We start from the raw sequence: 16,404 nt of genomic DNA, 5'->3' as shown, positions 1-16,404 counted from the left end.
CGTGCCAACCCACATACTTCCATCCTCCCTGGCTGGTCTCCTCTCTGCCTGGCGCTCAGCAACTACATGGATATTCCTCTATATCAGATCAGTGAAAGGAGAGGAGACGACTTCAGAAAGTAAAATCACCAGACCACAGGTTATAGAGGAGATAGAGTAGCATCATCTACCAGCCAGGCACCACATGACCTCCATCGGTGGAGTGTACCAACTAAGATTTAAATCATTTTACACAAAACAGATTGACAAAGTCCCAGAATTCAAGGGTGACCACAATATACCAACGCTGAAAATATTTCACAAATCAGAAACCATTAGTCAAATTTACCCCAGAATTGGTATATAAACTCAATACATTAAGTAATGACAAAGAATAATTGACCTGTTGCATTCAAAGACAACCAACTGACAGCACTAGAGATGTTAATAGCACTTTATAGTCACGTACAGTGAAATGTTTTGTTTTACAGGGTCAGCCATAGTCGTGCGATGCCTCTGGAGCAAATTATGTGCAAGTGCCTTTCTCAAGGATACAGACAGATTTTTTCCCCGCTTGATGGTTTGGTTATTCGAACCAATGCTCTTAACCGAGGGCAGCCCAACCCTCTTCCTGGAGATCTACCGTCCTGTGGGTTTTCAGTCCAACCCTAATTTACCACACCTGATTCTACTTATTAGCTGCTCAACAAGACCTTAACTAGCTGACTCAGATATGCTAAATTAGGGTTGGATTGAAACCCTACAGGACAGTAAATCTCCAGGAAGAGGGTTGGACTGAAAACCTACAGGACAGTAAATCTCCAGGAAGAGGGTTGGACTGATAACCTACAGGACAGTAGATCTCCAGGAAGAGGGTTGGACTGAAAACCCACAGGACAGTAGATCTCCAGGAAGAGGGTTGGACTGAAAACCTCCAGGACAGTAGATCTCCAGGAAGAGGGTTGCACTGAAAACCTACAGGACAGTAGATCTCCAGGAAGAGGGTTGGACAGAAAACCTACAGGAAAGTAGATCTCCAGGAAGAGACTTGGACTAAAAACCTCCAGGACAGTAGATCTCCAGGAAGAGGGTTGGACTGAAAACCTACAGGACAGTAGATCTCCAGGAAGAGGGTTGGACTGATAACCTACAGGACAGTAGATCTCCAGGAAGAGGGTTGGACTGATAACCTACAGGACGGTAGATCTCCAGGAAGAGGGTTGGACTGTAAACCTACAGGACAGTAGATCTCCAGGAAGAGGGTTGGACTGAAAACCTACAGGACAGTAGATCTCCAGGAAGAGGGTTGGACTGATAACCTACAGGACAGTAGATCTCCAGGAAGAGGGTTGGACTGATAACCTCCAGGACAGTAGATCTCCAGGAAGAGGGTTGGGCTGCCCTGCTCTAACCACTAGGTTACCTGTCGCCCTACTTCTTCACGTGAGTCTTCCTGGTGGTATTGAGGTGGTACTGAAAGATAAACATGGTAATGCTCTCACTGATTGCGCATAAAATAAAGTTCCTACATGATAGAGTGCTTGCTTTGTTATCCAACTAATCTTGTGTCCTTTCTGTCAATCCTGTGTACCCCGTACATTGCTGCACACAGCTATATTTACATTAAACTTAACACACCCCAAATTGAACACAGTTATGTAAGGTAAAGTAAAAATCCAAACCGATATATAGTTAAATGCGGTCTACCATCCAGCCCTACTACAGGGACGGAGACCCGGGTAGCAGCCTCAGCACTGCCCCGCTGACAGATGGTGTGGCTGATTCAGGGTCAGTTACAGGGTCACTTACAGGGTCAGTTGACAGATGGTGTGGCTGATTCAGGGTCAGTTACAGCACAAGGACAGTACAGCAAGTCTGTGTGGAGGGAGGGCAGAGTGGAAGTGGAGCCCACAGCCTCACGACACACTCTCCTCCTCTCCTTTTATGCTTCATCCTTCTCCTCCCCTTAACCTTCTACCATTGAACCAGTTTGTTTTGCATGGCCGGGTGGAGATTTCACTTAGAGGGAGGGACTGAACGCAAGCTAAAATAACTCCAACAGAATATTGCACCTTTTGCTGAAAAAAAAACTCTGTCAAATACTAATTGGATTAATGTCATCGTTTATGTCTTTATTTTTGCAGAACTGCTTGTTCTATACTGGCTGATAACTTGCAGGATATCATGGTAGCCAATGTTTGTGCTAGCCATTATACCTGGATTTACTGCTGCTAGTAGTAGCACTCAGGTTAGCATGTGGCTAGCTATAGCTACCAGCACTCAGGTTAGCATGTGACTCGCTATAGCTACCAGCACTCAGGTTAGCATGTGACTAGATATAGCTACCAGCACTCAGGTTAGCATGTGACTAGATGTCAACAACAGAGTCTTATCCAGTTTGGTTATAGATGTTCAATGTCTACTATGATGGTAAAGGTTTATTTGGGTTTTGTGTAACAGTTGGAGAAATGCTGATGTGCTGAACTGCCAATAAGTGATGCGTTTCAAGGCTGCTAGTGGTTAGCCAGTAGAGGGAAGCCAGTAGAGGGAAGCCAGTAGAGGGAAGCCAGTAGAGGTGGAAAATGGTACATTCTAACAGCCTGCTAGCATTTAGCCAGTAGAGGTGGAAAAGGGTACATTATAACAGCCTGCTAGCATTTAGCCAGTAGAGGTGGATAAGGGTACATTCTAACAGCCTGCTAGCATTTAGCCAGTAGAGGTGGATAAGGGTACATTCTAACAGCCTGCTAGCATTTAGCCAGTAGAGGTGGATAAGGGTACATTCTAACAGCCTGCTAGCATTTAGCCAGTAGAGGTGGATAAGGGTACATTCTAACAGCCTGCTAGCATTTAGCCAGTAGAGGTGGAAAAGGGTACATTCTAACAGCCTGCTAGCATTTAGCCAGTAGAGGTGGATAAGGGTACATTCTAACAGCCTGCTAGCATTTAGCCAGTAGAGGTGGATAAGGGTACATTCTAACAGCCTGCTAGCATTTAGCCAGTAGAGGTGGATAAGGGTACATTCTAACAGCCTGCTAGCATTTAGCCAGTAGAGGGAAGCCAGTACAGGGAAGCCAGGAGAGGTGGAAAAGGGTACATTCTAACAGCCTGCTAGCATTTAGCCAGTAGAGGTGGATAAGGGTACATTCTAACAGCCTGCTAGCATTTAGCCAGTAGAGGGAAGCCAGTACAGGGAAGCCAGGAGAGGTGGAAAAGGGTACATTCTAACAGCCTGCTAGCATTTAGCCAGTAGAGGGAAGCCAGTACAGGGAAGCCAGGAGAGGTGGATAAGGGTACATTCTAACAGCCTGCTAGCATTTAGCCAGTAGAGGGAAGCCAGTACAGGGAAGCCAGGAGAGGTGGAAAAGGGTACATTCTAACAGCCTGCTAGCATTTAGCCAGTAGAGGGAAGCCAGTACAGGGAAGCCAGGAGAGGTGGAAAAGGGTACATTCTAACAGCCTGCTAGCATTTAGCCAGTAGAGGGAAGCCAGTACAGGGAAGCCAGGAGAGGTGGAAAAGGGTACATTCTAACAGCCTGCTAGCATTTAGCCAGTAGAGGGAAGCCAGTACAGGGAAGCCAGGAGAGGTGGAAAAGGGTACATTCTAACAGCCTGCTAGCATTTAGCCAGTAGAGGGAAGCCAGTACAGGGAAGCCAGGAGAGGTGGAAAAGGGTACATTCTAACAGCCTGCTAGCATTTAGCCAGTAGAGGGAAGCCAGTACAGGGAAGCCAGGAGAGGTGGAAAAGGGTACATTCTAACAGCCTGCTAGCATTTAGCCAGTAGAGGGAAGCCAGTACAGGGAAGCCAGGAGAGGTGGAAAAGGGTACATTCTAACAGCCTGCTAGCATTTAGCCAGTAGAGGGAAGCCAGTACAGGGAAGCCAGGAGAGGTGGAAAAGGGTACATTCTAACAGCCTGCTAGCATTTAGCCAGTAGAGGGAAGCCAGTACAGGGAAGCCAGGAGAGGTGGAAAAGGGTACATTCTAACAGCCTGCTAGCATTTAGCCAGTAGAGGGAAGCCAGTACAGGGAAGCCAGGAGAGGTGGAAAAGTATATATTCAAACAGCCTGCTCGCTGTATAAGTGAATAACAAATTGCTAATACAGAATAAAGAAATCCCAGGATGTGGTCAGCTGATAAATTGGCTTTATTCAGTGCCAAAATATTTTGTAAAAAAAGTATATGAGGACTCTGTATGATGTGGGTCTTCACTAGGGCCGGACGATACCAGTATACTCATACCTGTTAGTATCGTGGCAAGGAAACAAAACACAAGTCGGATTTAGGAAAACAGCCCTGATGTTAGAAACAAACATCATCATGGTGTCATCCAGACTCACATTTTATTTTACAAACTATAGCACACAATATATTACATACAGGAGGTTATCAGGACCAAAGAGTTAGGTCTGCTTCGGGCTTTCATTTTAGCAACTTCCTCAAAATAGTCCAAATGAATCTAAGATAACTCAAGAAATATATAATCCCCTCCCTCCCCCCACATCACCCCCCCTCACTCTACCCCCATTCCTTCCCCCCTTCCTCTCCTCTCCCCCCACATCTCCACTCATCACCCACCCTCACTCTACTCTCCTCCCCCCATCCCCTCTCCTCCTCCCTCCCCCTCCTCGCCTTCCCTCCTCTCCCACTCCTCTCCTTCCCTCCTCTCCCACTCCTCTCCTCCCTCCCCCTCTCCATTCCTTCCCTCTCCCACTCCCCCTCTCCTTCCCCTTCCTCTCCCACTCTCACATACACAAACACCCCCCTCCCCACCCACCTCCCCAGAATGAAAACCGGTCATTACCCCAAAGCTCATCCCTCACGCCTACTGAGGGCCTGTCACACTTTCCGTTACCACGACAACACAGTACACACACAGTCGGTTGTGCTACAGTAACGACGGCTGTCTATCAGTGGTACGTAATATAAATGAACAGGCTACTAATAGGCCATGGCCCAATGCACACAGCATTCTAGAGAAACAGTATTTAGTGGACTGCTTTTTTTAAAACCAGGGCTCATAGGACAACCATAAGGAATAGGGTGGCATTTGGAACACAGACATAGGATTCTGTACTAATGCTAATTACTCATGCTAATGCTAATTACACTGATATGTTGTTTTGTATCATCTAGGTATATGCCAAGTAAGTATGCATCATATACTATGAATTATACCAATTATCTGGGTTGTAGTCTATTAGATAAGTTTCAATCGTCTACTGAGTGATTTGTAAATTAGGCCTAGACCTACTTGAATGATCTAGTTCAGAGATGGGCAACTTTGATGGGGGGTGGGGGACACCAAAACAATCTGATCTCAGCATGAGGGGACACAGTGGCTCGCGGGTCTGCGTACTGACATCTATACCCACACAAGCCTTTGGGGGGCCCGAAGTGAAATTTTGTTGGGGGGCCCGAAGTGAAATTTTGTTGGGGGGCCCGAAGTGAAATTTTGTTGGGGGGCCCGAAGTGAAATTTTGTTGGGGGCCCGAAGTGAAATTTTGTTGGGGGACCCGAAGTGAAATTTTGTTGGGGGACCCGAAGTGAAATTTTGTTGGGGGACCCCACCCTACGAGCAAAACATTTTAGCGCCCCCCCCCCCCCCCCCTCGACAGCAGAGATAAAACAATTATGTTTTAGAGTTAATTTCATGCAATTCTACCGATTTTGCTATAGGCCGGAGAGGAATCAGATTTACAGCTAATTTCCTGCCATTCTGCATATTTTGCCACAGTCTGGAGAGAAATGTTTGCCGTTTTTAATATTACCATTGGTAATTTGTTGAGACAGCTGGCTAGACTAATTTACCAATCAAAAACATGTTAGCTGACCTGGCTAATTGACTGACATAACAAGAGAAACTGCTGATGCCCAACCAAAATGTCAAAATTGCACCTGGTTTATTCTACTATTCTACTGCAAGTACTGCAGTACTACGAGCAGCAGCACTAATAGCAGTACTAGCAGCAGTACTAATAGCAGTACTAGAAGCAGCACTAATAGCAGTACTAGAAGCAGCACTAATAGCAGCAGCAGCACTAATAGCAGTACTAGCAGCAGCAGCAGCAGTACTAGCAGCAGTACTAATAGCAGTACTAATAGCAGCACTAATAGCAGTACTAGCAGCAGCACTAATAGCAGTACTAGCAGCACCAGCACTACTAGCAGCAGTACTAGCAGCAGTACTAATAGCAGCACTAATAGCAGTACTAGCAGCAGCAGTACTAGCAGCAGCAGTACTAGCAGCAGCAGTACTAGCAGCAGCAGTACTAATAGCAGCAGTACTAATAGCAGCACTAATAGCAGTACTAGCAGCAGCAGCACTAATAGCAGTACTAATAGCAGTACTAGCAGCAGTACTAGCAGCAGCACTAATAGCAGTACTAATAGCAGCACTAGCAGCAGCACTAATAGCAGTACTAGCAGTAGCAGTACTAATAGCAGTACTAGCAGCAGCACTAATAGCAGTACTAGTAGCAGCAGCACTAATAGTAGTACTAATAGCAGTACTAGCAGCAGCAGTACTAATAGCAGTACTAGCAGCAGTACCAGTAGCAGCACTATCAGCAGTACTAATAGTAGTAGTACCAGTAGCAGTACTAGCAGCAGCAGCAGTACTAATAGCAGTACCAGTAGCAGCACTATCAGCAGTACATTGCCTCTGTGTGGAATGTATAGCAAGTTGCAACATCATTATGGATACGTTCCAAATGGCACCCTATCCCCTATTTAGTGCACTACTTTAGACCAGGGCCCAAAGGGAAACGTAGTGCACTAAATAGGATACAGGGCGCCATTTGGGCTGCACACATGATATTGGGGGCGACACATTAACAAAGCAGCAGACACTTAAGGCCTACCAAAACACTGCCTGCTGCAACTACAATCAAGACAAGCTCTACTTAATATTGAGGAAATCTCAGAGCAAATTAAATGCTCCATTTGAAGAAATTAGCTTTCATTCAGGCCGATTAGATTATTTCAGTGATGGGCAACAACATTTCCTTTACTGTTAAAACCATCCATGTAAGATGAGAGCTAGGCAGTGGCATGGTGCAACATAACCAATGGAAACCTATTTCCCTATATAGTGCACTACTTTTGACCAGAGCCTAATACGGTCCCATTTGGGACACCTCCAGAGTGTGATGTGGTAATAGTGGTAGCTTGTTTGGTGAGAGACCAAGGGTCAAATGATAAGGGTTTCAGGATGAAGCCATGCCCTGTAGTCAGCTCTGTGTTTTCTCTCTTAATAAGGAGATTGATTGCTTGTGTGTGTGTGTGTGTGTGTGTGTGTGTGTGTGTGAGAGAGAGAAGGAACAAGCTTATTGTTACCAGTCAGTCTTGTGGTGACCCGAGCATTAATTTGTCACACAAACCTGTCAACAAGAGTTGCAAAGCAATCGTCGCTGCACACTAGTCACAGGTAACACACACAGCCAAAACCAATGCCAAAAGCAGGAACAAAATACACCCATGGATCCTTGAGTAACCCCATCCTGAATCCAGCATGCTGAGACAAACACATAAAACCACAGCACATAATTCATTGCAATAGTTTTTTTGCAACTCGTGTAATGAAAGCAAAGCAACAATGAATTGAAATACTACGCACTGCTATAATATTGCATTGGGGCTCAAGGTGTATACAGTCGAAGGTTTACATACACCTTAGCCAAATACATTGAAACTCAATTTTTCACAATTCCTGACATTTAATCCTAGTAACAATTCCCTGTCTTAGGTCAGTTAAAATAAAGTGTTTATTCTAAGAATGTGAAATGTCAGAGTAATTAGTAGAGAGAATGATTTATTTCAGCTTTTATTTTTTTCCATCACATTCCCGGTGGGTCAGAAGTTTACATACACTCAATTAGTATTTGGTAGCATTGCCTTTAAATTGTTTAACTTGGGTCAAACGGTTCAGGTAGCCTTCCACAAGCTTCCCACAATAAGTTGGCCCATTCCTCCTGACAGAGCTGGTGTAACTGAGTCAGGTTTGTAGGCCTCCTTGCTGGCACACGCTTTTTCAGTTCTGCCCACAAATTTTCTATAGGATTGAGGTCAGGGCTTTGTGATGGCCACTCCAATACCTTGACTTTGTTGTCCTTAAGCCATTTTGCCACAACTTTGGAAGTATGCTTGGGGTCATCGTCCATTCAGAAGACCCATTTGCAACCAAGCTTTAACTTCCTGACTGATGTCGTCAGATGTTGCTTCAATATATCCACATAATTTTCCTCCCTCATGATGCCATCTATTTTGTGAAGTGCACCAGTCCCTCCTGCAGCAAAGCACCCCCACAACATGATGCTGCCACCCCCGTGCTTCACGGTTGGGATGGTGTTCTTCAGCTTGCAAGCCTCCCCTTTTTCCTCCAAACATAACGATGGTCATTATGACCAAACAGTTCTATTTTTGTTTCATCAGACCAGAGGACATTTCTCCCAAAAGTACAATCTTTGTCCCCATGTGCAGCTGCAAACCGTTGTCTGGCTTTTTATGGCGGTTTTGGAGCAGCGGTATCTTCCTTGCTGAGCGGCCATTCAGTGTTATGTCGATATAGGACTCGTTTTACTGTGGATATAGAATGTTTTGTACCCGTTTCCTCCAGCATCTTCACAAGGTCCTTTGCTGTTGTTCTGGGATTGATTTGCACTTTTTTCACACCAAAATACGTTAATCTCTAAGAGACACGGTAGGACGGCTGCGAGGTCCCATGGTGTTTATACTTGCGTACTATTATTTGTACAGATGAACGTGGTACCTTCAGGTGTTTGTAAACTTCCGACTTCAACTGTAGATTATAATGCTGGCCTATAGCATCATAATGCATTAGGTGTTTGTATTGTAAGGTGATACTATAACATCGTACCAGGCCAGGTGTAGCGAATCCAGCCCCCCTGTCCGTAAACTCAAAAAGGGCTGTCGGCATTGGCATATCCCCACCACTAAACGCTCCATATGAACATAAAAATGTCACACAGAGAACCAAGAGCTCCGCTAGATATCCCACCGTGTTCAAGCCTCCCCACTTACTTTCCATTAACAAGTTGACATCCTGCTTTCTTAAGAGCTGAAGTGTCTTGGCCTAGAAGCCCTCGGGTTGACAGTTGGCAAGCACTCTGTCATGTTAAGCCCTGAGCGTGGAATGTGACACACACGTCCGGTGTGACGTCAGGTGGATCGAGAGAGAGAGTGATGTAACAGAGACAGTCGGACTGGTTCCACAGGCAGGCAGCGTTCCAGCATTAGGTGTGTGTGTGTGTGTGTGTGTGTGTGTGTGTGTGAGACATTAAGGACAGAGATTCTAGAGGAGCACTGCTAGTCTGATACACATGACATTCACTGACAACTGGCTGTCTTGTCTTCGCTGACTAACAGTACTCACACAGCACAGCATTTTGCTACAGTTTGCACTAATGAATATGACCCAGGGTCAAACAAGCAGGAGAAAGCTCTCAGGAAACATTGATGCACTTCAAAGTTGAAAAGTGCACAAAAAACGCTAATGGCCTTATTAACTGGAGGCAGAGAGCTATGTTTGATTAGTATCAAACCAAATACAGCCACAAATCCATCAACCAATAGCCTATTACACGTTGCAGAAAAGCATTGACGACATTTGATGACAAAAAGGCTATAAAAAGTACTGATATAAACCCATCCCCACAGTTTCCCTTCTCGCTACCCATAACCGAGCCCACAGTTTCCCCTCTCGCTACCCATAACTGAGCCCACAGTTTACCCTCTCGCTACCCATAACTGAGCCCACAGTTTACCCTCTCGCTACCCATAACCGAGCCCACAGTTTCCCCTCTCGCTACCCATAACTGAGCCCAGAGTTTACCCTCTCGCTACCCATAACCGAGCCCAGAGTTTACCCTCTCGCTACCCATAACCGAGCCCAGAGTTTACCCTCTCGCTACCCATAACCGAGCCCAGAGTTTACCCTCTCGCTACCCATAACCGAGCCCACAGTTTCCCCTCTCGCTACCCATAACCGAGCCCACAGTTTCCCCTCTCGCTACCCATAACCGAGCCCACAGTTTCCCCTCTCGCTACCCATAACCGAGCCCACAGTTTCCCCTCTCGCTACCCATAACCGAGCCCACAGTTTCCCCTCTCGCTACCCATAACCGAGCCCACAGTTTCCCCTCTCGCTACCCATAACCGAGCCCACAGTTTCCCCTCTCGCTACCCATAACCGAGCCCACAGTTTCCCCTCTCGCTACCCATAACCGAGCCCACAGTTTACCCTCTCGCTACCCATAACCGAGCCCACAGTTTACCCTCTCGCTACCCATAACCGAGCCCACAGTTTCCCCTCTCGCTACCCATAACCGAGCCCACAGTTTCCCCTCTCGCTACCCATAACCGAGCCCACAGTTTCCCCTCTCGCTACCCATAACCGAGCCCACAGCGACTCCCCATCGCTGATGACAAGTCAGTGCCTGCATTACAAATGGCAACCTATTCCCTACGGCCCCTGTTCAAAAGTAGTGCACTACGTAGGGAATAGGGTGCCAGTAGTGCACTACGTAGGGAATAGGGTGCCAGTAGTGCACTATGTAGGGAATAGGGTGTTGTTTGGGACGTAGTCATGGTGACTGTGAGCAAAGCGGAAGTGTAGTTCACGTCAGAAAACATGAATTCACTGAGAGACAACGTCTACGCTGAGGGACTGAGCTCCCATTATTATTTTCCAAATTCTTCAAAGCTCCGTCAAAATCGGTTTCTGATCATTGCTAGACAACCATTATCAGGTATTTCCAAGTAGATTTAAGTCAAAACTGTAACTCAGCCACCCAGGAACATTCACTGTGTTCTTGATAAGCAAATCCAGTATAGATTTGGCCTTGTGTTTTAGATTATTGTCCTGCTGAAAGGTGACTGAATCAGGTTTCCCTCTAGAATTTTCCATGTGCTTAGCTCCATTCCGTAGATTTTTATCCTGAAAAACTCCCCAGTCCTTAAACCTTCTCCTACAATGTCCGCAGCTCAGCGGGAATATAATTAACATAATAATAAAAAATCCAGATCAAAATCTGTCTGTTTAAGATAGTGATACTCTATGTGGGGTTTCTGCATGGGCCGAGTCTCAATCTACCACATCTGCCGATATCACCCTTCCACATCTGCGGTGAAAGGTGGGAGAACTAGAGCATGAGACACCCTATTAAAGACTCTCGCGAATATAACAGTGTTCTCCATTTTGCTCTACGACTCTTACAAGCTTCATAGGACTCGTCTGAAGTCGGTACAGCCATCTTCTGTCATCTTCTGTGTGTTGTGTCCGAACAGTTTGGACTACACACCAATATGACTTACCAATATGACTTCCACAAGCCTCTAGGATGCCCACAAGCCCCACAAGACTAGTCTGAAGGTCCCCGGTACCAATTTTTAAAAAATGTATTGAACTATATATGGAGATAGTTTAGTGCCTAAAATAAGGGTTTAAATACATGTTAAAAAATACACTGCTCAAAAAAATAAAGGGAACACTTAAACAACACAATGTAACTCCAAGTCAATCACACTTCTGTGAAATCAAACTGTCCACTTAGGAAGCAACACTGATTGACAATAAATTTCACATGCTGTTGTGCAAATGGAATAGACAAAAGGTGGAAATTATAGGCAATTAGCAAGACACCCCCAAAAAAGGAGTGATTCTGCAGGTGGTGACCACAGACCACTTCTCAGTTCCTATGCTTCCTGGCTGATGTTTTGGTCACTTTTGAATGCTGGCGGGGCTTTCACTCTAGTGGTAGCATGAGACGGAGTCTACAACCCACACAAGTGGCTCAGGTAGTGCAGTTCATCCAGGATGGCACATCAATGCGAGCTGTGGCAAAAAGGTTTGCTGTGTCTGTCAGCGTAGTGTCCAGAGCATGGAGGCACTACCAGGAGACAGGCCAGTACATCAGGAGACGTGGAGGAGGCCGTAGGAGGGCAACAACCCAGCAGCAGGACCGCTACCTCCGCCTTTGTGCAAGGAGGTGCACTGCCAGAGCCCTGCAAAATGACCTCCAGCAGGCCACAAATGTGCATGTGCACTATTTGTTGTAGTAAATCTGTTATTCAATGAGTTTCTATAGTAATGTCAAATGTGTTATGTACAGGGTTCTTTCTTTTCACTCTGTCATTTGTGTTAGTATTGTGGAGGAATCTACAATGTTGTTGATCCAGCCTCAGTTCTCCTTACACAGCCATTCAACTCTGTAACTGTTTTAAAAAGTCACCATTGGCCTCATGGTGAAATCCCTGAGTGGTTTCCTTCCTCTCCGGTAGCTGAGTTAGGAAGGACGCCTGTATCTTTGTATTGACTGGAAGTATTGATACACCATTCAAAGTGTAATGATTAACTTCACTATGCTCAAAGGGATATTCAATGTCTGCTTTATTTTTCTCCATCTACCAATAGGTGCCCTTCTTTGCAAGGCAATGGAAAACCTCCCTGGTCTTTGTGGTTGAATCTGTGTATGAAATTCACTGATCAACTGTGGGACCTTACAGATATGTTCATTAAAATCAATACTAAGGATTCATATGAGGCTAGTGTCTTCATATAAAACATGGAAAATAGGCCGACTCAGCAGCCAACAAAACATCAATAAAATGAAATTGCACAACTACATGAAAAGGGGAGGTGTGGCCAGTATCATGTAAATCAGCCCATGATGTAAAACAGGTTCAGCGAGACATGAGAGAACATCCACCACTGTCACTATACACGTTATAACACACCCTCACCGGGGGTAGATTGTAAATCGGTCTTTCAAAAACCCATTTCATCCTCCTAAAATGTGCGTAGGCTATTGACTCCCTTGTACCCATTTCAGACAAAAGATGTGGTAATATCACCTGTAAAAAAAAAAAGATAAATCAACATTTATACGACCCTATTAAACAGCCCTTTTATTGACCCCTTCCTTGCAGGTATACCCCTTTTTCTCCCCAATTTCGTGGTTTCCAATTGGTAGTTACAGTCTTGTCTCATCGCTGCAACTCCCGTACGGACTTGGGAGAGGCGAAGGTCGAGAGCCATGCGTCCTCGGAAACACGACCCAACCAAGCAGCACTGCTTCTTGACACAACGCACATCCAACCCGGAAACCAGACGCACCAATGTGTCGGAGGAAGCACCGTACACCTGGCGACCGTGTCAGCGTGCACTGCGCCCGGCTCGCCACAGGAGTCGCTAGTGCCCGATGAGACAAGGATATCCCTGCCGGCCGGCCTAACCCGGACGGCAGGGATATATATATTTTTTTTTTTACTGTTTACCCCCTTTTCTCCCCAATTGGTAGTTAGTCTTGTCCCATCGCTGCAACTCCCGTACGGACTCGGGACTTATATATATATATATATATAAACTTATCGTCATTAGGCACTAATGGTAGTCAGTGTTTATGAATGGGGTACGCCCCACCCCCTTTCAGATACACCAAATAGCAGGTAAAAATAAGTGTGGCAAATTAGCCTCAATGAATCCGCGAGTGGAAGACTCCTCTAGTCTTAAATATGGAGGCTCACTTTTTGTGTGTGAAAAGTCTTATTAAAAGGAAGAATGTTGAATAAACTTAATTTGAACGTACTTTACCCGTTGTCCATTGTTTTTGTCCTTATGTAGGACATAATCTGAGACATAATGTGCACAGAATAGTGTTATTAAGCCAACTTTCAGTATGCTGGCCTGTATATCGGTTAAATACTGATGCAATTCACATCATGTCAACAACACTTAACCGAAGCACAGACCTGAAATCAGTGGTGTGAAGTACTTTAGTAAAAACACTTTAAAGTACTACTTAAGTCGTTTTGTTTTGAGTATCTGTACTTTCTTTTACTATTTATATTTTGGGCAACTTTTACCCCACTACATTCCTACAGAAAATAATTTACTTTTTTACTCCCAAACATTATCCATGACACTCAGAAGCACTTGTTACATTTTGAATGCTTAGCAGGACAGGAAAATGGTCCAATTCAGGCACCTATCAAGAGAACATCCCTGGTCATCCCTTCTGCCTCTGGTCTGGCTGACTCACTAAACACAAATACTTCATTTGTTAATTATGTCTGAGTGTTGGAATGTGGCCCCTGGCTATCCATAAATTTTAAAAACAAGAAAATGGTGCAGTCTGCTTTGCTTAATATAAGGAATTTGAAACGATTTATACTTTTACTTTTGATACTTAAGTATATTTAGAACCAAATACTTTTACTCAAGTAGTATTTTACTGGGTGACTTCCACTTTTACTTGAGTAACTTTCTATTAAGGTATCTTTACTTTTACTCAAGTCTGACAATTGGGTACTTTTCCCACCACTGCCTAAAGTTGTCCCACTGTGATCAGCTGGCAAATTTCACAAGCACTTCCAACTTATTTTGAGGCAACCTGCTTTAATTGACATATTTCGGTTACATGGGGCTCCCAAGGCACTGCATCTCAGTGATGGAGGCGTCACTACAGACAGGATCGAATCCAGGCTGTATCACAACCGGCCGGCCGGCCTATAGGGTGGCGCACAATTGGTTCAGAGTCGTCCGGGTTTGGCCGGAGCAGGCCATAATTGTAAATAAGAATTTGTTCTTAACTGACTTGCCTAGTTAAATAAAGACTAAATAAATAAAAAATTCGGCTATTGTTTCCACATTGTGCATCACATGAAACGCATTAGGAGATGGAAAATACAAGTGACAGAACCTACCGGCGCTGCAAAAAAGGTGAGTAAACAACACTTTACTGTTTATATTTGATCTCCACTACCTTCCCGGCAAAAGCACCAACAAAACTGACAACTGGTAAAGTAAAGTCAAATATCATTTTCTTCAACAATCTACTGGTAGAGAATATTTTACAGCGACTACCTTTAGGACTGTTACCATGGTTACTCCATGGCTAATCAGTCTGATATTTAAGCAAGGCACAATTTTTGGTTAACATTTTGTCTGTGTATGAAAGAAAGGGGGGGGGGGTATTTACTGCCCATACGGAGAGAGAAAAGACAAAGCAATTTATAACATTTCTTCAAAACGAAACAGTCTAAGGAGGGTTTTCACAAAATCATCACTAGACTGACTTGGTGAGATTCCACAGGAACTCAGCATCAGTGTTACTACTTCGGAGGTCTGTCAGTTGCACACCGCTATTGAGGAAACGGGACACCACTGGTGTAACGTTGCAACTTTGCCACGGAGCGACATTGCAGCAAAGCAAGCAAAGCAACCATACATGGTGCAGAAAGAAAGCTGACTCAGTCACTGATATAGGGAGAATTACGTAAACAAATTAGTTTACCTTTTTAATTTATATAGTTAGGTAAGGGTGATTCAGGATATGAGCAATCCGATCCCTCCGCTGAATTTAAAAGCCTGAACAAAACAGTTAAATAGACACGGAGAGGGGTCTCTGAAAACATTCACAGTGTCCACTGTTGTAGCTAGATAATGGTTTCTAGCCTTGGTAGATAGCGCGATTGAATAGGTGAACTTCAGTCACTGACAAGCACACTCAGAAATACAACATATTCACTGGTGCACAATGCATTTGTTACACATGCAAAAAACACTGTATATCTGCCAAGGCCCTTAAAACGAGTAGTGAAAATGGGCCAAGAATTGCAAGCGAACAACTTACGAACTCACTAAAGTGGCAAGGCAAAAATGTCTAGCTAGCTGGCACTGTGGTAGGCTAGCTAGCAGTTCAGCGTTGCCTTGCTTAGCAAGCTAACGTTAACGTAGCTAATCGATACTGCATCACACAACCGAGATTGAATCACTCACGAAATGTGGGCACGAATTTCACACCAAAAAAACACAGCAAACCAACCGAAACAACAAAAGCCAACAGGCGTACTTACGACTTGAAACTTTCCGTCGCTTGTTCTCTGTTAAATCCCGTGTGTTAAACCCGGTCTGACCTTCTGTTGAGGGAAACAGATATACTGCTAGCTAACTGTGCTGCCGCCATGTTCCTCCGACTGCTCTGTGCTGCTGGCTGGCTGCTTGTTTATCTCGCTAACAAGCCTTCCACACACCACCACCACCGCACCACAGAGAGGAGCAACTCGATTAGCGGGGTCTCTCCGGTATGGAAGGCTGCCTAACCTCGACGTAAACCAAACAGCAACAACCTGTCCAATTTATGACATAGCAAGGAGAAACAGCGTGAAGTTAGTTTAATCAAGGGAGGATAAGATACAAATGCATAGTAGTTCGATAGGATAACTTGACAGTAGCCATAGCCTAACATATTGCTTAACCTATAACCTATTTATTAACAATTACATTAACATGTAGACGAAACACAAATTGAATTATTGGCCCAATAGGTGCTTATTACACATTAGTTTATTCAGAATGTTCTTCTATAAAAAAGGCATTCAAAAATAGAACATTGAATGAAATG

The 16,404-nt window shown here is 44.7% G+C and overlaps 1 protein-coding gene across 1 annotated transcript in view; it reads right to left on the bottom strand.

Annotated features, from left to right (window-relative positions):
- LOC120027928 (nuclear receptor coactivator 2-like) overlaps positions 1–16,112 on the bottom strand; it is a 130,048-nt gene extending 113,936 nt beyond the window's left edge. The window contains exon 1 of the mRNA XM_038973021.1: positions 15,857–16,112. The gene's annotated coding sequence lies outside the window, so the exon portion shown is untranslated. The remainder of the gene's footprint in view (positions 1–15,856) is intronic.
- Between the last annotated feature and the right edge of the window lie 292 nt (positions 16,113–16,404).

This window comes from Salvelinus namaycush, chromosome 33 (genome assembly GCF_016432855.1).
Source record: "Salvelinus namaycush isolate Seneca chromosome 33, SaNama_1.0, whole genome shotgun sequence".
Lineage (NCBI taxonomy): Eukaryota > Metazoa > Chordata > Actinopteri > Salmoniformes > Salmonidae > Salvelinus > Salvelinus namaycush.
Note: the sequence above shows the minus strand (reverse complement) of the source record. Positions and strands in the feature narration are given on the sequence as shown.